The sequence below is a fragment of the Rhinoderma darwinii genome, chromosome 3 (genome assembly GCF_050947455.1).
Source record: "Rhinoderma darwinii isolate aRhiDar2 chromosome 3, aRhiDar2.hap1, whole genome shotgun sequence".
Lineage (NCBI taxonomy): Eukaryota > Metazoa > Chordata > Amphibia > Anura > Rhinodermatidae > Rhinoderma > Rhinoderma darwinii.
This window is the reverse complement of record NC_134689.1, coordinates 356777347-356803275: the sequence shown is the minus strand read 5'-3', so window position 1 is coordinate 356803275 and position 25929 is coordinate 356777347. Positions and strand designations below refer to the sequence as shown.

General features: G+C 41.4%; 1 protein-coding gene across 2 annotated transcripts in view; it reads right to left on the bottom strand.

Annotated features, from left to right (window-relative positions):
• The window catches only part of LRRTM4 (leucine rich repeat transmembrane neuronal 4), a 646186-nt gene that overhangs the window by 159522 nt on the left and 460735 nt on the right, over window positions 1–25929 (bottom strand). The window lies entirely within an intron of this gene.

Genomic DNA, 25929 nt, shown 5'->3' with positions numbered 1-25929 from the left:
TTTACACTGACAGGCAATAATGCTTTGGTATACTAAGGCTGGATTCACACGAGCATGTTACATCCGTAAAGGACGGAACGTATTTCAGCCGAAAGTCCCGGACCGAACATACTGCAGGGAGGCGGGCTCCTAGCATCATAGTTATGTACGACGCTAGGAGTCCCTGCCTCTCCGTGGAACTACTGTCCCGTACTGAAAACATGATTACAGTACGGGACAGTTGTCCTGCAGCGAGGCAGGGACTCCTAGTGTCGTACATAACTATGATGCTAGTAGCCCGGCTCTTTGCAGTGTGTTTGGTCCGGGACTTGCAGCCGAAATACGTTCCGTCCTTTACGGACGTAACATGCTCGCGTGAATCGAGCCTAAGTATGCCAAAGTATTATATATGGGATCAGTAGATCGCATAGTGATGTCCCCTGGTGGGACTAAAAAAAAAATGTAAAGCAGTTAAATAACGTTTTTTTCTAATTTACAGTCAAAATCAAATTGGCTCATAAAGTGGTTTTATTTAGTAAAAGTGTAAAAACAAATAACACATACACATATATGGTATCCCCGCGATCGTAACGACTTGAACAATAAAATTAACACATTAATTAAACCGCAGGATGAACGGCGTCCAAAAAAAACGCAAAAAAACGACGGCAAAATTCTCTCTTTTCTCCCATTCCCCCCATAAAAAATTAAATAAAAGTTAATCTATAAGTCATATGTACCCCAAAATAGTACTAATGAAAACTACACCTTGGCCCAAAAAAATCAAGCCCACATATGACCACATTAACACAAAAATAAAAAAATTACAGCTCTTGGAATGCGGCGATGCAAAAACAAGTAATTTTTTTCTAAAAGGGTTTTTATTGTGCAAACGTAGGCAAACATATAAAACTTATACCTATTTGATAATGGTGCCGACCCATAGAATAAAGTTAACATGTTATTTACACTGCATAGTAAACGGCATACATTTATAACGTGAAAATCAATGCTGGAATAGCTGCTTATTTTCAGTTCTCAACTAAAATAAAGTTAATAAAAGTTAATCAATATATTATAAGCATCTAAAAATGGTACAATTACAAAATTCAACTCGTCCCGCAAAAAACAAGCCCTTATACGGCTATGTCGACGGAATAAAAAAAATGCGACCGTGAAAAAACAAAAAATAATCCTTGGTCATTAAAGCGAAAAATGGCCTGGTCATTAAGGGGTTAATGTTGAACATTGTGGCTTAATCAAAGCCCAACATTTTTTCTCTCCGAAAATTACAATATTATATAAGCCCAATTTAAAAAATGATTGTTAATACTGAAATGTTGGCCTACTGAAATGTATGTACAGTATATGCCCTCAATACTTGGTCGGGGCTCCTTTTGCATGAATTACTGCATCAATGCGGCGTGGCATGGAGGCGATCAGCCTGTGGCACTGCTGAGGTGTTATGGAAGCCCAGGTTTCTTTGATATCAGATCCAGAGTCAGCGCAGCCATCTACCAGGAAATTTTCGAGCACTTCATGCTTCCTTCTGCTGACAAGCTTTATGGAGATGCTGATTTCATTTTCCAGCCGGACTTGGCACCTGCCCACACTGCCAAAAGTACCAATACCTGGTGTAATAACCACAGTATCACTGTGCTTGATGGGACAGCAAACTCGCCTGACCTAAACCCCATAGAGAATCTATAGGGTAATGTCAAGAGGAAGATGAGGAGACCACAGACCCAACAATGCAGACGAGCTGAAGGCCGCTATCAAAGCAACCTGGGCTTCCATAACACCTCAGCAGTGCCACAGGCTGATCGCCTCCATGCCACGCCACATTGATAACACCTCAGCAGTGCCACAGGCTGATCGTCTCCATGCCACGCCGCATTGATGCAGTAATTCATGCAAAAGGAGCCCTGACCAAGTATTGAGGGCATATACTGGACATACTTTTCAGTAGGTCTACATTTCGGTATTAAAAATATTTTTTGACATTGGGCTTAAATAATATTCCAATTTTCTGAGAGACTAAATTTTGGGGTTTCATTAACTGTTAGCCATAATCATCAACATTAAAAGAAAAAACTGCTGGAAATAGATCACTCTGTGTGTAATGAATCTATATAATATGAGTTTCACTTTTTGAATTGAATTACTGAGATAAATAAACTTTTGATGATATTTCAAAGGTGTACATAGCCTTTAAAACATGCCTCATGGACATGCGAAAAGATCAGTTTCGGATGTACCGTATTTTTCAGACTATAAGATGCACGGCCCCAGACCCCCCTGACCGCCTCCATAACCCCTTCCCGACCCATGACGTGTCGGCACGTCTTGGAGAGATGGGGGGATGTTTGGAGTGGGCTCACGCGTTGAGCCCGCTTGATACACTGCAAGTGTCAGCTGTGTATTACACCTGACACGCTGTTCTAACGACCATGAACAGCGATCGCTCTGTTCCTGGCCGTTTAACTAGTTAAAGGGGTTTTCCCATGAGGGACATTTATGAAATATCCACGGGATATGTCATAAATGTCGGATAGATGCAGGTCCCACCTCTGGGATCCGCACCTATCTCTAGAATGGGGCCCTAAACTCCGTTCTAGCTTTTTGTGCTCACGCTACCTCCCAGCCACTTACTGATTACATGGTCGGGTGCTACGAAAACAGCGTAACTCGCTGAGCTGCGCTGTTTCCGTAACTCCCATAGTAGTGAATGGCCATTACGGAAGCAGCGTAGCATAAGGAATGGTAACACCCAGATGTCAATTTATTCATATATTTTCAAGAGGAAAAACAGAGGATTAGCACAAAGCAAAAAAAAAACATTAAGGAAAACAAGTATCTACTATAACAGACATGTCAGGAGAGCAGAGAGGTCCACTTTAAAGAGCATTTCTATTTATAGGGAACTCTGAGTTAATAGAGGGGGTCCTTTGTTCAGAATCCCCATATCTTGGCCAGTAAAGAGCAGTTACAACAAGTGTCTCTCGCTCTGGAGGACTTGTCCTGTCCTGCATTACACAGACAAACCATAGATTTAAATGGGCAAAGTGTAATGCTTAATTTTTCCTGTGGTGGCGCTGCTGGGAAATTGAACACTTACTGCCTGATTTTCCCACAGATAATATCTGATTTCTGGGAGACACAGCTAAAGGAAATAAAAGTGAAATGAGCCCTTTGAGTTCTTGAAAATAAGGATGGTGAGGGGTAATGACCCCAACAAGTATTTTTTTGCTGTGATCTTCTTTTCCTCTAAAGTACACCCCTGTTGAAAAACTTTTATCATATTATCTTAGTGCTACTTCCTTTTAGGCCTCATTTACATGAGCGTAATATACGTGCGTGCGACGCGCGTGCTTTTCACGCGTGTCGTACGCACCTATATTACTCTATGGGGCAGTGCAGACAATGCGTGAATTTTGCGCAGCGCGAGTGCGTTGCGTAAAACCCACGACATGTTCTATAATCGTGCGTTTTTCGCGCATCACGCACCCATTGAAGTCAATGGGTGCGTGAAAACCACGCATGCCGCACGGAAGCACTTCCGTGCGAACTGCGTGATTCGCGCAAGAGCTGTCAAAAGGATGAATGTAAACAGAAAAGCACCACGTGCTTTTCTGTTTACAAACATCCAAACGGAGTGTCAAATTAGAGATGAGCGCACCGAACTTCACCGGGTTCGGCCGAACTCGTTTTGACCGAACCCGGCAAAAAAATTTCCGGTACGCGACGTCAGGAGTCAGTCACTGTCCACGGTGCTGAAAGAGTTAAACTGGTTCTGCACCCTGGACAGTGACTTCCGATCACAATATACATAAACGTGTAAAAAAAAGAAGTTCTGACTTACCGATAACTCCCGGCTTCTTCCTCCAGTCTGACCTCCCGGGATGACAATTCAGTCCAAGTGACAGCTGCAGCCAATCACAGGCCAAGCACAGGCTGCAGCCAATCACAGGCTGCAGCGGTCACATGGACTGCCGCGTCATCCTGGGAGGTGGGGCCGGATGACAAGAGAGGGACGCGTCACCAAGGCAACAGCCGGGAGACCGGACTGGAGGAAGCAGGAAGTTCTTGGTAAGTATGAACGTCTTTTTATTATTCACAGGTTGGTGTATATTGTGATCGGAATTCACTATCGAGGGTGCTGAAAGAGTTACTGCCGATCAGTTAGCTCTTTCAGCACCCTGGACAGTGACGGACGTCGACTAGCCTCATCTCTATGATGGCGGCTGCGCGAAAAACACGCAGCCGCGCATCATACACTGATGACACACGGAGCTGTCAAGTGCCTTTTGCGCACGCAAAACGCTGCGTTTTTTTGCGTGTAAATGAGGCCTTAATTGGTAGATTTCTGGAAAATCCATTGCACAAATTGAGTTAAGAAAGACTCTCGTAGAAAAATGTAAGCGTCTTAATCCGTGCCGCGATTGAGTCTATTCCAAGACCAAATGACCTTACAATAAGGCAGGTTCCCTTCTAGCCTCCAAGAGCTACTTGATTGACACAATATTACTACTGCAAGAGAAGTAACTTGGAAGTGAAAGGGTTCACAGACGACGAGTCTTCCGCCTCCATAGCATGCTCGCTGGTGTTACGCAGCTGAATCCCCGCTCTATGGCCTCAGGTTTAGCATTTTTGAGAGCCTTGGCAGACGAACACAGAACACTGCAGCACTTCTAAGACTTGGTAATTCTGCTAATTGGCAGAGAGATTCTGCTGTCAGACTGCAGGATCCACAGACTGGCACCAGCAGGCACATTTATTTTTTTCCTTTATTTCTGTTTTTTTTTCTTCCTCTCCTTTTCACATCAACCATACACTTTGTTTCATCCTAAACACTTATCCTTTCTGAGGCAGCTACAGAAAGATCAGCAACATAAAGTGTGTTCTGACAATATGTTTAGCACTCCACATACACAGCAAGAGGCACAAACAGGAGCTTCACTTTAATGGAGTTAAGTCTTTAAGCCATCCACTCAGAAGATGAAATACTTAAATATGGCATAGTTAAGACAGCCGCTATTTAGCTATAAACATGGATTTATGTTTTTTTTTACTCAGATGGGCTATGCAACCAATTGGTCAGAAAGACAGGTTGGCCTAAGAGCAATGTTGCACATCTATTGGTTCCCACTTCTTTATTTTAAGTATCTGTTCAGCCATAGGTGGCCTCCAAAACCAACCATTAAACACTCTTGCCTGTAGGACCTAAGAAAATTATAATAATGAGGGAAATAAGTAAATGATATGACCTTTTATTACATGATGAGGCTGACAGTCCTGTACGCTCCATAATTTGCTAGGGTAAAATCTTCTGCAGTAAAACATAATGGAAACCCTCTATTCTTGGACGTTAAACTTAAAGAAAGGTTGATTTTTAAACTAGTAAGGTGCTATAACCCACACTTGTACATTAATGTCTGGCCCACTTGTGTCTGGGTGACAGAGATGTTAGCCCCTTATATGGTCAACAACCATAGATATCAGACAGCTACTTCCTGCACAGCAAACTGAAGGCAGGAGAAGTCTGAAGGACCAATTTGTGATCTCTTATATGAAGTATACAAAAGAAAGACTGTATATAGATCTTACCGTTAAGGATCAAGGAGAACAATTACATTTTCATTTTTGCTAGAATGTTTCATGCTACATTCCGATCCTAGGAAATAGGGCCGAGTTGAAGGGAGTCAAAAATCGGAATTGCCCATTGGCCGCCACCACCGCCCAGTTAGTCATTCACTATAACTGGGGAGGGGTCCACCAAATTTTTGCCAAGAGCCCTGCTGGAGAAGTAGTCCTCGTGTGACATTGCAGCTCATTAGAAATTGGAGTAGTAGTATACATCTGTAATGATGGCATTTGAAACCAATCCACAAAAGCAGCTTCACACTATATCTTCAGTCTACACGTTCTTTGAGAAAATTATATTCTTCTATTAGAGAAATCAGAACATAACAGAAAAATTAAACCTAATAAATCTCCCAGGGTGTATAAGTCTGGTTTACAAGATATGCAAAGAAACACAGCATTAGATATTGATTTTGCACATATGTTATTAAAACTGAATGTTCACCCTTTAATACCGTTCCATTTTTAAGAAACAAAGAACATAATTCTGGACCTAAAAACAAATTATATCCCTGAAACAGGAGGCTCAGGATGAATAGACCTATAAATAGTCCTACTAGGTAGGGCAGTGCTGCAGTGAATCGACATTGAAAACACCGATTTTAATTTCCACTTTTTAATAATTAAACTTGAATATCAAAGTAACGCTGTATCTTGTACTTTCTAGAAAAGATTCTTAAAGGTTACCTGTCACCATAATGCTCTTTTCTATGTTTTGTATAGATGTTAGAATGATATAATAAATCTATTCTGCACTATGAGAAGGTGTTATCTTTATATAACTCACTTTATGAACCTTCTAGATCTCATTTGTGTATTTTAAAGTGATTGGCCACGTTCTAATTATAATTGGCATATGCCTTAAAATTAAAAGTTCTGTCACTTACTCATAAGACGTGTTCATATCTTCTGCTTCCACGCTTCATCTGTAACATGCACTGTGTGATATGGGAGCATGTAAACTATGACAGCAGCGCGCTGCTTCCTTAGCTTCCCCTATGCAGGGGGACTTGGCATATACACAGCGCTTGTACAGGGTGCACTATGTATGGATCATGTGGCCTCCATAACTGCGTCCCAATTGTATACATGCTCCCCTGTCCTGCAGTGCATGTTACAGATTAGTTGGGGGAAGCAGAACTTTTAAACACATCTTATGAGTAAGTAAAGTAACCTTAAATTTCATGTCATATTCCAATTTTAATTTGAATGGCCAACTCCTTTAATCAAAACGGCTTCCCTTTTAGAATACATAACTTAGCAGCTTTCTCTACAAGCGGAGAGCTGATTGACCTATCATGTGACCTCACATTTATTACTCAAAGCCATCACTATCACTTGTTATTTTAGGTCAAACTGGATAGTCTATTACAGATGTGTGAACCCTTACTTTTTCTTGAAATGTGTCGAGTTATACAATTTGTCATGATACCAATTCAATACAATCTCTACCCATCCAGTAAAAAAAAGTATATCGATTTTTTTTAACATGGGAGTCTATTGGTGTGGGGTGACCGACGGGTGGGATCCGTCAGAGACATCCATCATAGCCACCCAGTTAAAAAACATATACATTAAACATATATTTTTTTTTACATTGACGTCTATAGACAACATAAAGTATTTATCTAACAGATGCCGTCCATCGGCCATCCGTCACCTATAGATTACCATGTTAAAAATATATATATGTTTAACGCATACGTTTTTTTACTGGGTGGTTGTGACGTCCACATTTTTTAACAGGGAATCTCTGGGCGACAGATAGCTGACATGTTTGCATAGCATCTCGCGCCATACATGTCGGATTTGGAGAGAAAGTAAAGGAGGACACATCTGTATGGATCACTACATGACCAGATATTTGTATTAGCGATCACCTATATGACTGCTGTAAGCCATCAAATAGCAATTTCAAATAAGTATTAAAACAAAGTTATCATCTGAAATAAAAAATTTATCAATTGGTCGCCCATTTAACAATGTCACATGTCGGCAATCAATCAAACAATTCATGTTTACATACCAAAATGTCAGAAAGATTACCAGCTATTTACTCACATTTAATCACATAACTGATTATTTGAATGATACATCTTAATAAATTTGGTCCATTTGTAATGGTCGGACTGTATGTATTTCTTTTTATGCCTCTTATGAGCAGCCGTACATTTGTGCAAAATTATTGATGTTTTCCACATATGTTCAAGATAAAGGGATGGATTTATAAAATAGTAATTAACCACAACTGTTTACTTAACAACCATATCTAGTGGCATACGTAGAAGATTGGGGGCCCCATAGTAACAATAATAACGGGCCTTTCAAGGGTTTTACCAACCAGAACAGAAGGGGCTGGTGTTGATTTCTCCCTCCACACCCTTTTCCGTGATGCTTGAATCAATTTCCCACCCTTGCTTGCTAACAAGTTGCCTGGAGAACGGCTTGCCTAGTAGCGTAATGATCAGTGTTTCCTGAGGTGCAACCGCGACTGGGCCCAAAGGGTAGGGGGGCCGCCTCGGATCTCAAAAGCCTGCCACATCAGAGCCCAGCACACAAGGTCTGTATTAGGACTATGTATGCGCCTGGGAACAGACCTTGTGTGTCAGTGTGTAAATGCCCTTTTTTTCCAATGTCTGATATGGGGTCTGAAATAGGGGTCTGCCTTCCATGCTGGAGGCGTCCATGCTTGGGGGGAGGGCCATGCTGGGTGGATTCATTCAAAAGTGTAGCATGGGGCCCAGCACTCACTAGTTACGTCCCTGTTCGTGCCACCCAACAGTAAAGCGTATGGGGCCAACCAGACTTTTCTCAAAGGGCCCCATCACAGCCTTATGATCTTCCAGTATGGTAAGTACGCCCCTGCAAATGTCTAACACTGAAATACTGAAATGAAACACATAATGTGTCCGTAAATTTTTTCTTAAGGAACGTGCAAAGTTCTTTGCTTTATATTTGTTTAATTAGCGTTCTAATACAAGCATTATGTAGACATTGGGGGCATAGGTTGGAGTGGGTGTCTTGAAACATTTAAAAGCATTATATTTAATATTGTATAATCCAGTAATGTATTAAGAAGTTTTGTTTTTTCTCTCAAAAGAAAATTAATTAATGTTTTTCTTAACCCCAGATTAAAAATAAATAAAAACATCAATATAATCTTTTCATCTTGGTAATTCTTCAGACGGTGTTCAGGGCTGTTAAGAACATCAAATAAGTACAGCCATGTATAAATCATGAAATGACTTAAGAATATGAGGAGTCTGGAGGGGTCGGGTCTTAGTGTACAATTATATTTCTTTCCTCTAAATTTATTTGAACAGCACAGATGGTTGAATTACCTCTTAGATGGCGTTGTATTGAGCCAGCCATAAAGGAAACAGAAAACCCTATTCTTGTTAGACGGCAGGATTTATGGGCCTTTATAATTATTTACGACTTTATAAAGTGCAAGCCACAAATAATTCCCAAGCCAATATAATTGAGTGCTGGAACCCTGTGTGTGGAAACCGTTCTCTTTGGAATAATAAAAAGAAACCTAAGAGAGATTTGATCTCGGTGTGTAACCTAATAAACAGGCGGTTTGAAACTGATCAAAACTCTAACAAAGTCTCCACTTCGGGGCATGTGGAAGGGTTAATGGGAAGATGTACTGAGTCTGGTGTAAAGAGACACATAAGTACGTAGGTTCTTCCACATGGGACATATTTAAGAGACTTATAGAGACTAGTACTTACATTTCAAGCCCAAAGGAAAAAGGAAACTATATTTCCAGGCATAGACCCAAGTTACATATGCATAGAGGACTATGTATATGCTACAGCTGTCACCAGTTATGGATCCTTCTTCATCAAACCGAGCTGACTGTGAAATATAATTGGGCAGAATATGGTTGGCACATGTACTACAGATAATCCTAGGGCACAGATGTTTATGAAATTCAGCTACTTAAAATGGTAAGTGGCCGTCAAAAAGTATCAATTTTTTTTCCAACAAAGATGGTAACTTCACAGTAATCTGGGATATAGTAAAAGGGGATTTTTTACTAGATCTATCTACATATGGACTGTGTATATAGGAATGTCTCAGGTTGCTTCCCCACCCCATACCTTGTTCAGTACTAATGTTCAGCGAGGACTGAGATACAAACTGGTGCTATATCTACAACCTCTGGTTTGTTTGTTTTTTTATAAGAAGAGGAGGCTTGGCTGTCCACTGTCAGAAATTGAGTTACGACCCTATTATAAGTTTTGCTTTGGAGCCCCTGTTTATGTTTATACACAAAGTATTCGCATTAAACTATGAAGCATTCACACACATCAGCCAGTTTTATTCATGCTGGACTTCACTCAAGTTTCAAGTGGGTTTGCAATCTAATGTACCTATTACATACACACACAAACTGGAGATACCCCACAGACAGTGACTTAGCATGCGAGAGAAATACAAAAAATGAGGAAGAGACCCGCACAGCAACAAGGAGAACATACAAACTGCAGGTAGAAATAAAAAGACCGATAGATGAATAGATAGTTAAATGACTTGAGAAAGGGTCAGGTTGTGAGAGCCGAAACATTGCACTTTTGGGGTCAATAAAGCACCCTATTTTTTCACTTAATGCCTTTGTGAGTGCTGCCTATTTACTGCTTTTTGTCTAGAGGGACAGTGGTCAGTTCCCTAAGGCTTGCACCCCCTTTCATTTAAGCCTGTGCCGCTGGATTCTATTTTTGTATCTAGATGGATGGATGGATGGATGGATGGATGGATGGATGGATGGATAGATAGATAGATAGATAGTCAGTCATATGAGACGGAAGTGAAAAAAGAGAGAATAGGAGACCTACACAGTAAGACCTTATTCACACGACAGGGTTTCCCGGCCGTGTGACGGCCGTTCATGAAACGGCCGTCGCACGGCCGCAGTAGGAACAATAGACCCCTAATGGGGATATTCACACGACCGATTTTTTTGACGGCCCGGGACACCCGGCCGTCAAAAAATGGGACATGCCCTATTTTCAGATCCCATAAAAGTCTATGGGCGCGGGTAATACACGGCCATCACTGGAATGTGTCCCGAGTGACAGCCGTGTCTTCCGTCGCTCGCTCTCTCTCCTTCTCCTCCTCACAGTGCGAAGTGCATATGAGGAGGAGTAGGAGGGTATTTTTTTGCTCCCTGTAGGAGCGGAATCCCCAATCCCTGGCTACAGCTTCGGCAATGCTGTGGCCGGGGATTGGGGATTCCGCTTCAGAAGTGCCTGACGTCACTGTGTCCATATATGGACACAGTGAAGTCAGGGACTTCTCCTGGAGCGGAGACACCGGCCACAGGGTCGGGGATTCCGCTTCAGAAGTGCCTGACGTCACTGTGTCCATATATGGACACAGTGACGTCAGGCACTTCTGAAGCAGAATCCCCGACACTGGCCGGTGTCTCCACTCCAGGAGAAGTCCCTGACTTCACTGTGTCCATATGTGGACATTGAAGTCAGGGACTTCTCCTGGAACGGTGGCGCTATCTACAGACAGGTAGGGGGGCCATCTATGTGGGGGGGGGTGCTGTGTAGAACTACCTAAAGGGGGCTATATGGCATTACCTACAGGAGGCTGTGTGGCATTACAGGGGGCTGTGTGGCATTACCTACAGGGGCTGTGTGGCATTACCTAAATGGGGCTGTGTGGCATTACCTACGGGGGGGTTGTGTGGCATTACCTACAGGGGGCTCTGCGTGGCATTACCTACAGGGGGATGTGTGGCATTACCTACAGGGGGCTGTGTGCCACTACCTACAGGGGGCTGTGTGTCACTACCTAAATGCAAATGGGTCAAAATCGGCCGTTAAAAGCGACAACACGGCCCGGAATGGAATCGGACCGGATGCAAAACGGCCAGGAAAAACGGTCCAAAACGGGCGTTTTTATCGGCCGACACTCGGACCCTGTCGTGTGAATAGAGCCTTACAAGAAGAACATACAAACTCAATGAAGATAGAGAGGGAGAGAGAGAGAGAGAGAGAGAGAGAGAGAGAGAGAGGGAGAGGGAGAGAGAGAGAGATTGATTGATTGATTGATTGATTGATTGATTGATTGATTGATTGATTGAGTCTGGGGCCCACACACGTACCCAGACTAGTCAAGGTGGGATTCCAGCCCAACAGAAATATTCCACCTTGAATTCTGCATACACCTCCTCCAAGTCCATCAGAGTACCTCAAACAGTGCTTGTTGAGCTGAGCTGGGCAGATTCCCACTACACCTTAACATCCAGAAGAGGGTCACCTACATAGTAGCAGTCCAAGTTCCTATCATTACAAAGCCCTGAAAACCCAAAGAGAGCAAGGTAAACCATGCACCATGGAACATTTAACCCAAACCCAGCCAGACCATGACATCACTCAGCACAGCCCAGTTTACAGTGTATTGTATGTCACCCAACAGTAAATACAGATATTCTGACAAGTGGTTCTCATTTGAAAAAAAACAAAAGGTTCTTCTCGTGGACATTAATCCCGCCACAAACATGCAGAAACCGATAAATAAAAATCTGCACCGTGCTCAGTTTTGTACCTGAAAAGGTCTATAAATAAGGATTCACAGAAAAGCCCGGCTGATTGATGATGATACAAACGACTGCAGTTGGAAGGTGCCGCTGCTCTCCTGAGGCTTTGTTTGAAGTATTGAGATTCACACAAAATCCATCACTTTTGCGGAACCGTAGCTTTAATTCACATAAAATGAAAGCACTGGACAAAGACGGAGGTAGAAGTTGGAGATAACCAGAGATGGGATAGAGAGTGAGGCCTGTATTCTTAATTCCTCAGTCAGAACTAGATGAAATGATAGAGATGTCAACCACTGAAGGTTAGGAAGATTCCACCTAATACTGGTGAACCCTACAAGAAAAAACATTCACTCTTCCCATTGCTGAAAACCAACCCCATAATGCATTGCAGGGCACACAACTGCAATTTGTGATGCTAGTAATTACAATAGGAGAACCTAATTTCTTGTAACAGGACAGACTATATACATTTACAGAATGTAAGATGCAAATGCTATATATATAGCCAAATTTACCTTTAGGCATATTAGGCCTGGGGCAGAGCTTCTACTGGAAGGGAAATTGACATACTATGCTGGACAGTGTGTATCCATATGTAACTGATGTGTATTTGCATATGTTAATTAGGCAGTCACAGTGCTGGGAGAGGGAGAGGAGGACATCCAGGGAGGGACAATGGGAACGCTGCAGAAATCGCTAGATGTCATAAGTGCACCACAATATTCAGATAAACATTTTAAAGCCACATGTAACTTAAAGAGGCTCTGTCACCAGATTATCAAATCCCTATCTCCTATTGAATATGATCGGCGCTGCAATGTAGATAACAGCAAAGTTTTGTTTTTTTGAAAAACGATCATTTTTGCCCAAGTTATGAGCAATTTTATATTTATGCAAATGAGCTTTTCAATGAACAACTGGGCGTGTGTTCTCGTTTTACCAACTGGGCGTGTATTGTGTTTTTACCAACTGGGCGTTGTGAATAGAAGTGTATGACGCTGACGAATCAGCATCATACACTTCTCATCGTTCCCACCCAGCTTCTTTCATTGCAGAAATACAGCGTGACGTCACCCACAGGTCCTTCAACATTGTCGTCGGACAAAGAAGATACATCGGCTCCAGGCGTCCAAAAGGTTAATATGCTCGTCTCTAGGGAGTTTGCTATGCTTACCTGCACATACCCTGCACTGTACCCTCTGACGCCTGGAGCTGATGTGTCTTCTCTCTTCCGACGCCAAGGTTGAAGGACCTGTGGGTGACGTCATCATTCCCAGCCAGCTTCTTTCACTGCAGACACACAGCGTGACGTCACCCACAGGTCCTTCAACCTTGGCGTCGGAAGAGAGAAGACACATCCGCTCCAGGCGTCAGAGTACAGTTGAATTTGCAGCAGCATCACCATGTGCAGGTAAGCATAGCAAACTCCCTAGAGACGAGCATATTAACCTTTTGGACGCCTGGAGCCGATGTATCTTCTTTGTCCGACAACAAGGTTGAAGGACCTGTGGGTGACGTCACGCTGTGTCTGCTGTGAAAGAAGCTGGGTGGGAACTATGAGAAGTGTATGATGCTGATTTGTCAGCGTCATACACTTCTATTCACAACGCCCAGTTGGTAAAAACACAATACACGCCCAGTTGGTAAAACGAGAAAACACGCCCAGTTGTCCATTGGAAAGCTCATTTGCATAAATATAAAATTGCTCATAACTTGGGCAAAAATTATCGTTTTTAAAAAAAAAAAAACTTTGCTGTTATCTACATTGCAGCGCCCATCACATTCAATAGGAGATAGGGATTTGATAATCTAGAACGGAGTCTATGATGCCAGACGGTGCAAAATATATTGTGGGGAGCGCTATTAATGCAGGATACTGTATAGGGGCACTATGGGGTTATGATTCTGTGTGGGGCACAAAGGGAACTTGGTGTACATGGACAGAGATTGGGCAAGGATTGGGTAGGGATAAAGGGGTGCCTTAATGTGGCTTAATAAAGCTGACCAAACATTAACATTTCATTTGCTGGATTACAAATTCAAAAGTTGTTGCTACTGTAGATAAATAATGAATAACAGAATAATTTATCGGATTGTATCACATTAGAATATTGTAATACATTTTGAACGTTACTTTTTTTTTTTATAGTACGGCACCCAGTTACCTTTCAATAAGTAAACAGAAAAGTCCTCACAGAGTAATACTCCTTGTACCCTCTACTACCAAACAGATGTGTGACTTGAAGCTTCTAGGTCTCAATGCAAGATCTGTAGCAGGGCCCTCAAATTATCATGCATAATATATAGTACTGATCTCCTCATATGGGACAGGGAGACCATTTTGGCTCCAGGGCCTGGGTACAACTGCAACCTTTGATCTGACTTATAGTTATGCCAACCTTGTCTGAGTGTCTCCGATTGCCATTCATCAACATAACCAGTATTTATTCTTACAACCACTTTTGTATCAGTTTTTTCTTACAGTCCGTCAGTGAAGTGGTCTCTGACGTCCTTTGTATTTGCAGGGGGCATGTTAACGTTTATATTCCTGGTTAATATTTTTCAATTGGCAGCCTATTTGTGGACGCATTATACAAAGCAGCATCCAGATGAGTATAATTTCAGTGTCGTGACTTGTAGCTTGCTCTCTGGACAGTCCCTTGAGTCTCTCAGCGTTGCCATTACAGGGAAAGTACAAGGCAACAGAAGAGAAATGCAAGAGATAAATGCACAGCGACTGCTTCAAAATCAGAATATTTATTGATAAACCCCACTGTGAAGGTTTGATCGGTGCAGAGCGCTGGCTGGGAGCTGTCAATAACCATAGTGATTATTGAAAAACACAGTTTGACCGATGAGGACTCATTTGTATTCTCTTAAGGCTTTGCTTGTTCTGTGTTCTGTCTGTACAGAGGCCTCTCGCTGCGATGCCATCTAGGATTGTGTTCCACCAGCCGCTCATAATGTCTGATTCTTGCATGTATGGTTGAATAAAACTTATTATAGAAATAACTAAATATTCAACTTTAGACAGTAAAACATAAAAAATTGTCTGCGGATAAGTCCTACTAGACTGGGTCTTGAGGATTAATATAGATGTTTTATATTTAGAAATGGGGGGGAGTCATTTAGAAAAATGGCGTAGACAATATTGAAATGCAAGTGCTGCAGTAATTGATGCATGCACATGGTCCATATTTGTATAATGTACGGGTGTGACTTGACTTTGATGGGTGTTGCGTACATTGTACTGACAAATTTGTTGTTCTAAATTTGTATTGTCCATTATGATATTCATTATTTTCATGCAAGTATTGAGTGCTGATCAGAGCGTACATACAGATGTGTCCTTCCTTAACTTTACTCTAAACTTAACATATCCTGAGATGTGTGGCGCAAGATGACCAGCTTTAAAAAAAAGACAAAAAAACATGATATTGCTATATGTGCCTTTGTGTGACCACCCAGTGTTTCTGATGGGCTTTGCAGCCTGTCTAGGGTTTAGCTAGCATGTCGCGATATTGTATTAAATGTTTTTCATGAGAAATTGGAGTGCTCAACCAAATTCAAACAAAGGTTAGAGTGAACGCATCTCTACTATTGAGGCAGTTACTGTAGGCCATTCAAGTTAGCCCAATTAATGTCTTGTCTTGGCTTAGCATAAGATTATATGATTGGCAAATATGAGGCAGGGGACCTTGATCCTCAGGCAAGTAACTTTGTGGGAAAAGTGGAAAGCAAACAGGTGCCAGGCATCTCTGCCTCATGATGAAACAGAACCAGCACTAGGAAGATGGCGCCATATAATATTTTTTCTATGGGATTTTAATCAAAATAACAGGGGTCCTACAAGAGGAACTCAAGCACTATGTATAGGTAAAGGAATTAGGGTATGCTTCCAGTTTTATTTATTTGGAGTGATGACAGGTCCAAAGAGCTTTACATCAGTGTCCTGGGGTGGAAAAGAACCAGCCCCAGGAAGGTGGCCACATATTAATCTAACTCCTCCGTATACACCTCTGCAGCTGGTTCTTAGCCAATAGGCTCTTCATTAATGTCCTGGTAAGGGAAGGGACCACCACCATAAAGGTGGTTTTATATAATATTTTTCCATGGGGTCATCTTACTTCTGCAGTTATACCTCTGGTGATGGTTCTTAACCAATGACCCCTACATCAGAGTCCTGGGATGGAAAGGACCCAGCACCAAGAAGGTGGCCACATATTTACTTTTTTATATGGAGTCATCCCAGTACTGCATCTATATCCACGGTTCACTAAAGAAGTATATGTGAAGGTTAATCAAAGATGAAAGGGTAAAGACCTGCCGCTGTAGAATTCCACCTGCCAACCCTTTGACTAAAAGAAGGAATGTCCTTAGCGACCATGTCTCCTTCTTACATCATCTACCTTTGTTCTGCAGAGCCTGATCTCACCTATATCACATTACATTGCATAAAGTTGCATTTCTCCTGCAAGTGTCGAGATGCTGTCAGCTCAGAGCTTCGGCAGTTCAGTTACATAAATAATATTGATCCTAGCTGGGGGCAGTGTCCGTGTAGTAACACACCATTTCGGTTTAGTAGATTGCCAGCAATTTCCCTTTATCCGTGTAGCTTGCAAAATTTGAAGAGCAAAACATTGATTCACATTTTAATTTACTAAATGAGGAGGTCATGATAGGAAGAAATACTTGTATTGAGTTGGCACCCCAAAATGCCATAAGTTTGAATGTAATGTGTTGTAAAAATATTTAAGAGAGTCTATAAATGTTTAATTTCCCACTCATACTGCAATGAAATAGGACATTTGTGGGCAAGTTCTTCACTCAAGTTGACAACCTCATAACCATCAACTGCTTTTGAGGGGTGGGAGCTGGTGATCACACATTGATGTGTGATCGGTTGGGATATGACCCACAAAAAGGGCCTTGGTGCTAGCGTAAACTATAAAATTGGGGATCTTGCTTAAAAAACGGTGCAGACAATATATTGGAATTGAAGTGGTGCAGCAATTTACGCATTTACATGGTCCATATTCATATAATAAATGGGTATTATTTTTTTCATCTTTACAATTGGCCAAAATTTTTCTTTGGTGGATGTAGCATACATGGTACAAGTGTTTTTTCCTAAATTTGTATTATCCAATATGGTAGTCATTATTGCGCAATGATTGAGTTTTTATTAGATTTAAGGGATAATCAGAGGACACATAGTGTACTACTGTGGCTGTTGCGAGGGGGGGAGTAACTGAAGAGGAGTCCCTATTTGGGTTGGTCCTTTTATCCTTTTCCATGGCTCATTCACTGTACACAAGTTTGTAATATAGACATACATAGGAAAGCAGAGTTTATTTTCTGGGAAAACACATTGATAGACTATAAGATAAGCCGGCACTGTGTGATTAGTCAGGGTTCAACCAACAGGACCCCCACGATCATCAGAATGGAGGGGCCTCAGTGCACTGCAGCTCATGCAATTTTAATCTAGGTACTGTAGCATGTCTGTATATACGGCTGTGCCTGGTTCTGCAAGTCAGCCCTTTTAACATGAACGGGCTGACCCCACAGAACACATCACAACTGCACTTACAGATGCACTTATTTTTTCTTCAATTCTATATTTTTATGGATGCACTTCTATACCTGGTTAAACGTTAAAGAGGCCATGGATCTCAGAGGAACACCACGGCTTCACCATTCTGCTGATTGCTGGAGCCCCAGGGGTCGGACCGCCATCGGTCGCACATAGATGGCCTATCCTAAAGTTAGGTTATCAATGTGTTTTTTTTCTAGAAAACACATTCAACAATTAATAGTCACAATTCAATAGAAGGGAATAGGAACAAAGGTAGTCATATAGTCACATGAATGTAGTATGTAGTATCTCTCATTCACTTCTATTAGAGTGTGACAGAAGCAGGGAAAAGTTGCTCTACTTGAGTCATACAACACATGCACCTGATATCACAGTCAATAAAAGTGTACTGACAGGTGTAGCAGTCACAACCCAAAATATCAAAAATGAAAATAAAGTGGTGAAAAAATGAATGAAACTTCTGCAACAATATTCTATGTTTAGTCCCTTCCCACTATAAATTTTATTTTCAGCACATTACTTTTAGACGATAGTTAAGTACATAAAGGTCAAATAAACTGTTTGTCTTCCATTTTTGGGTTCGCTGCCTCCCTATTCTCATCAACCCTTCCCCCATCCACCCTCCATTAATTTAATCAGATTGTAATGAGAATCATATTGGTGTTTGACTTGCCGACCTGGACAGACATCTGATTAATTGGAATCTCTGCAAAGCATGACTAATCTGTGCAGGATGACCCTGTGCGGCACAACAATACATTACCTCTCCCAAGCAGTAAATATTTCGTTACAGGGAAAACCACTGGCTCTTGTGTCAGCTTTCAATAAATCTCTTTCAGAATAACCTACAGATACCCTGCAGCTCTCATGAAGCAATGTTTCACAACTGGTCAGTGATGGACCCAATGTATGTAACACACTTTATAAGGGAATGTTTATAACGCTACCATATAATATTATAGAGGTGATCAGAGTATTTTATTGTCTAAATGAAAGTGAGATTTAATATACTGATAAAATAGAATTAACAGCATGGAAACAGATTATCTTTCTTGAAAGATGAGAGAAAAAACAAATATTGCAGCGTATTAATTATACATTCATAGCCGCCCAAGACAATGGCCCTTTAAGAAGTTTTTCCTTCAGGCATGGGTCAAACTGACCAGATGGGAATTAGGGCAGTTCCTGGGAGCCCATGGTCAGCCCCTGGTCATTCATGGCCACCCAAGATAATGCCAGACCAACTATTCGGGCATTAGGGCTGTTCATGAGGTCATGGCTCCTGGTCAGTTAGGGCTCTCCTCACCCATACAGTATGTGTGAATGCTATTGACAGCTCTTTTTAAAAGCTGCTGACTTTAGTACACTGTTACAATAAATATATAAAATAACATTTTATAAACTATTGATAAAATAACTAAAAAGGATAAAGGCTGCTGTGCCTAATATAGCCACTAGGCGGAGAGTAAATTATAAATCTCTCTATTCCATCTTGTTTTCAATCTGATGATCTTCTTGATATTTCCTCATATTAATACAGACAACGATCTAAACAGTAACTAAAGACTATCACTGGTAGCATGTTGGCATCAGTGTCTCTTTTGACTACAGCCGCCCGTGACGTGACATTTTCTATACTGGCCTGTCGGACAATACAGATTAGTTAATAGAAGAGGACATGTCAGGGCCCGCTACCATCACCTCTGCTGATTTCTTGTATTTATACACAAGGAAAACTTTCGGAATATTTATTTAGATTGCTCCCGTTGACTTCAACATTAATAAACTATCCCTAATGGCGACTGCAAGCATCCTGAATTGTATCATTGAATTTTATGGCTGTGTAAAGGGAAGAATTATTCTGGCACTGCCTTTCATGGACTGTTGACATTGCTGTGTCTGCTTGTAATATTGTTCAACAAGGATACTCTGCTGGCGGTATTATTTATGAGGGGCAGTCTGCTTGAACTCTTTATGGGGGAGCACTTTTCTGGCACTGCTTATTGGGGGACACTCTGCTTAGTTCGTTTAGATTTTATTCTGGTGGCGCTGTTAATGGAGACACTTTAATTTTCATTATGTGGGCATGGTCCCTACTTATAGGTGGGGTTTACAGTGCTTAAAAATTGATATTTGAACCTCGATAGTTCCTACAGATGTAGCAGTTTTAACCTTGACTTTTAACACATTAAATAAACATTGGCTGGATCTCTTATCTTGACTTTTTCAATGACTTTTCAATGGCTTTTGTTGTATCATATCACGCTGCAGCAAGTTGTCAGGATCAAGTTAAAGATGGCTACATCCGTATATTGATTTTGGCATAGGAGCCTATGGAGAGGCAATTTGTAATGCGCTACTGGAACGTTAGGGGCCCACACACTGTATATAAACAGGCGCCCTTTGCTCTCCACTTTCAGTCCTACTATATTCATCCTTATGATTAAGAAAATAAAAATATCCCTCTACTTTTCACCATGGAAACGAGACAACTATTTTCTGTACATTTTGCATTTCTCACGGTATCTTTATAAAAAAAAATTAGTGATCCGCAGTAAATCCATAGTCTGAGCGTCTTCTTGAACATTATCCCAGATTTTCCAATGTTTTACATACAGAAAACTCCTCTATGCATCTCCCATTCCTTTCACAAGATCATGAAATCCCCAGTCACAGCTTGACTTGTTAAAAAGACAAATGAAGTGGCTTTCTTGAATGGGGCTGTCTGTAGCATACATAATTCATTCCGAATAATTGAATTTTGTGACAACCTGCTGGCATGTGGAGGTTTACCAAACAAGCTTCTCACAAATGACTGTAATGGTGATGCATATTCTAGCAAATAGTAATAACATGCAAGCAGTGAAGAGAGTGGGGGATCTGTATCCTCCGAGATATATCAATATACCGCATGACACTTCAGAACTCCCCCCTGCTGTCACTGCATAATTCAGTCAGTGAGTTCCTTTCTTGGCCGTGGACTGTGCATGCATGGAGGTCCAATGATTCATCATGGACTAATTCCCAATACCGCATACTGTACAGTATATCTTCTACTTACAGGAAGATAAATGGATAATGCCATTGTCAGCCTAAATAAAAGGGATGAAAAATCGGGATGCATGAGGTAAATTTCATGTAGACTACTTACAGTAAAACAATAGCTGGCCAAGCAGAGCGCAATATTTTTACCTGACTGTTCAAGAATTGGCCGATGTGCGAATGCTAAGAAGAGCCGGATATTGCGAGAAGAGATTTTCCAAAATATTTGTGATTATTTGACCTTAGCCATTTGTTAGCATCAGTACCCGAAACTTTTTTGGCAAAACAGGGGGTCTGAGAACAAAGACACGTCTCTCTGACCATAGGTATCATGAAACATTTCAGCATGAATGGTCAGTGATATAGACTGTGTGGTGGAAAGTACTTATTATGATTTCAATATAGATCCACATTCAGACTTTGTCTCATATGGCCCTTTACTAGGTAATTTTCCAATTGGCAAACCCCAGCAAAGCAAATTTTCACAGATTTGCTAATCTCTAATAGGGTACTATATGTTTGCACAAAAGGCACTTGATATACTTAAAGCCTATCTATGATTACTATACTGGACTCTCAAAAACATGCTTAAGGGTCCGCTTACACTGCCCGTCGTGGGCCGCATAAATGAGCGCTGATCAACAAGACAGCTTGTTGATTGGTGCTCGTTTGCTCCTTTATCAAGGACCTATGTATACATAGCTCATTACTAGGATCGCTCGTCCTCATACATTTCTATCATGTCGGCAGCATGTCTCCCTATTTACACAGGGAGATTTGCTGCCGACAACGATAATATTTTAAGCTGCGTAAACGATACAATCAGCCGATGAACAAGCGTTTGCTTGATCATCAGCTGATCATTGAAATGTTTACACAGGGCAATAGTCGAGAATGAGCGTTCTGCGAACGCTTGTTTACCCGATAATTTGCCCATGTAAAAGGGCCTTAACAGTACAAAGATAGTAAATGGCTTGCAATCTTGGAAGCTTCTCACGGTTCCTGTTGTCTGAGTGGAAGTTAAGGCCCTCTTACACGGGCCAATTATCGGGCAAACAATCATTCATAGAACGCTCGTTGCCGATAATTGCCCTGTGTAAACAGGGCAGCGATCAGCAGATGAACGAGCAAACGCTCGTTTATCGGCTGATTGTATCGTTTTAAAAAAGTTAAATATTATCATTATTGGCAGCAGATCTCCCTGTGTAAACAGGGAGACGTGCTGCCGACATGATAATAATGTATGGGGACGATACAAAGCTCCTTGTGAAAGGAGCAAACTAGCGATAATCAACGAGCTGTCTCGTTGGTCGGCTGCTCATTTACACCAGCGAAGGACGGACCGTGTAAGAAGACCTTTACCTAAGACAAGTCTGTGCTACAAGGAGAGTCTCTAGCGTTGCACATCAAACTGACCTCTGTAGATGAAGCTACTATACACCGTGTTCCAAATTATTATGCACATTGGATTTAAGCGTCATAAACATTTAATTATTAGTTTTTCAATTAAACTCATGGATGGTATTGTGTCTTAGGGCTCTTTGGATCATTGTAATCAATCTCAGACACCTATGATAATTAGTTTTCCAGGTACTTAAGAAGGACGTTCCACATTATTAAGCAGGCCACAGGTTTAAAGCAATATGGGAAAGAAAAAGGATCTCTCTGCTGCCAAAAAGCATGAAATAGTGCAATACCTTGGACAAGGTATGAAAACATTGGATATTTCAAGAAAACGTAAGCGTGATCATCGTACTGTGAAAAGATTTGTGTCTGATTCAGAGCACAGACGGGTTCGTTCAGATAAAGGCATAATGAGGAAGGTTTCTGCCAGACAAATTAATAGGATTAGGATAGCATCTCCTAAAATGCCATTGCAAAGCAGCAAACAGGTATTTGAAGCCGCTGGTGCCTCTGGAGTCCCGCGAACCTCAAGATGTAGGATCCTCCAGAGGTTTGCAAGTGTGCATAAAGCTATTATTCGGCCACCCCTAAACAATTCTCACAAGCAGAAACGGTTGCTGTGGGCTAAAAAATACATGAAGACTAATTTTCAAACCGTGTTGTTTACTGATGAGTGCCTTGCAACCCTGGATGGTCCAGATGGATGGAGTAGTGGATGGTTGGTGAATGGCCACCATGTTCCAACAAGGCTGCGACGTCAGCAAGGAGGTGGCGGAGTCATGTTTTGGGCTGGAATCATGGGGAGAGAGCTGGTAGGCCCCTTTAGGGTCCCTGATGGTGTGAAAATGATCTCTGCAAAGTACGTAGAGTTTATGACTGACCACTTTCTTCCGTGGTACAAAAAGAAGAACCGTGCCTTCCGTAGCAAAATTATCTTCATGCATGACAATGCACCATCTCATGCTGTAAAGAATACCTCTGTGTCATTGGCTGCTATGGGCATAAAAGGAGAGAAACTCATGGTGTGGCCCCCATGTTCCCCTGACCTCAACCCTATTGAGAACCTTTGGAGCATCCTCAAGCAAAATATCTATGAGGGTGGGAGGCAGTTCACATCAAAACAGAAGCTCTGGGAGTTTATTCTGACATCCTGCAAAGATATTCAAGCAGAAACTGTCCAAATACTCACAAATTCAATGGATGCAAGAATTGTGAAGGTGATATCAGAGAAGGGGTCCTATGTTAACATGTAACTTGGCCTGTTAAGTTTTTTTTTGATTGAAAGAGCTTTTGATTTCTGTAAATATGACCTCCAGATGCTGCAAATTCAACAAATAACCATTTTAGTTCTCTTTACAACCTTTAAAATGTTTTGATCTCTGTTGTGCATAATAATTTGAAACAGTGCATTTTGAGTTTTTAACTTCTAAAAAAAAACCTGTTATCATTAGGAGATTTATTCAATAAAATTAGCATTATACTCCAACGGTTGATGGCTTGAAGATTATACTGACTGTCATTTGCATCGACTATTCAGGAAAATCAGCGAAAAATAACATTTGCATAATAATTTGGAACGCGGTGTACATGTAATGAAATGGTGGTCACCCAGACAAGAAGTCAAGGGGTTTCTGGGCAACTAGAACTCAAACAGTCTGCTATATACACTAAGGAGACGCTGCTTAAAAGAGAAATACCATGGATTTTGTGAAGCTACATAACAGAAATTAAATTACGTGTAGGTTGTTACTGCAGTGGGCAAGGCAGAATTGCAAGAAATGAAGGTGCAGATGGTCCAGTATTATCTGAAAATGTATCCAGTGCTTTTAAAAGTGATATTAAGTGGTTTCTTTTACATACTAGTGACTGCAGAAAGTGAATGTTCTAGCTAAGTGGTCTCCAAGCTGTTATAAAACTACAACTCCCAGCTTGTCCTGACAGCCAAATGCCTGCAGCTGTCTGAAAGCATGTTGGGAGTTGTAATTTTTCAGCAGCATGAGACCATGAAACTAGCATTTAGGGGACTTTTTTTTCTTTTAATGATGTGTATTTTTCAATGAAAATTATCATTTCAAATCTAATTTTAAATGCTTCATCTACTATACATACACATATAGCACAGATAAATATACCATCAAACTCTTTTGGACTGTATTGCCTATGCATCATGCATCATGACTCTGAAAGATAAAATAATGGCGTAGGGCAAAGGTCTCTAACCTTTTGTACCTTGTGAGCCTCATTCCAAGTAGTGGCCGGGAGTCACATTCAATTCAGAAAATGGAGGCGAGACCTATTAAAAGTGGAGAATTAATAAATTATGAAATTTTAAATTTGACACACTGGTATCATACCATCCAAATTGGCTCTGTTAAGGGATTAGGCTATGTCTGGAATATTGTTAGCGTGGATGTTGTATTGTAACCAGTGCATATAGTTAGAACTCAGGGCTCTTATAGCAGGTCACAAAGATAGGGGTCACGAGCCACATGTGGCTCCTGAGCTACTGGTTGGGAGCCACTGGAATAGGATATACTGCCGCTGCCCAAAATCATAAACCGAGGTCTGCTGCATCTGAAAAACGTAGCTATGCTGCAATAAAATAGACCACAAATTGAATAGACATATCTAATATGTAAACATTCACAACACCAGCTCCAGACATGCCAGTTTGGTGTGAAGTGCAGTAACATAGTGATAACCTAAAAAGTATCTGCATGGAAACATATCAGAAGTTTTGATCGGTGGGGGTCCGGGTGCTGAGACACCCACAATGACTGAAACGAAGGTGCGAGAGTGCTCAGCTGAGCACCCTCCACCTTCGGACGTGATCGGCGCTACTCGATAGGCTGAAGCCGGGGTCATAGACGTGCTATGTGAGCCGTCTTCAGCCTAACAAGTAGCACCAAGGACAGCCGAAGGTGCAGCGCTCTCAGCTGAGTGCACCTGCACCTTCGTTTCGGCAATTGTGGGGGTCTCAGCACTTGAATACTCATTGATCAAAACTTCTGCTATGACCCTATGATATATCAAAAGCTTTTTAATAGTGTATAACAGCGTAACCCTACCTGTATATCTGATTTCTTTGAAGCTGATCCCTGTCTCTGACCATTAAATTCCCACAGTTCAATGGATCACAGTGCGTCTTCTGCCCCCGTAGGCAATGGAAGTGTTAAATACAATATAATGATAAATGCTCTGGCGTTCTGTGAACTTCCTGATTTATTAAACGTAAATGTAGGAAACTGGTGGAAGCTATTCTGAGCCGCAGCAGGGGGGGTGTTTTTATTTCCAAGAATACATGAAAAGGAGCTGCACCTCTCGCAGAGACTGTTCGACTAATAGCTTTGATAACCCGAAAGCTAACAGAATAAAATCTTTTATTTAATTTAACAAAGTGTTTTTATTTTTGTATTTTATTTTTTAGGGGGGTGATGGGAATCATTAGAGAAATTCAACTCATTCCTATCAGTAATATATAGCAGATGAGGAAAAACACAGAGAGGTATCAGTAACCGACACCTAATCCCCGGTTTCCCCATTTTATTAAATCCGGGCTACACTATGGTGCTGCAGTATACTGTGAGATTCCGCAGCCTATGCCGCTCCCTGAGTGACAGCCCAATAACAGAACATCTAAGGCTCATACATTTCCCAGCAGTTATTACCATCAATCTAATTGACTGAGGGATGGAAGCAA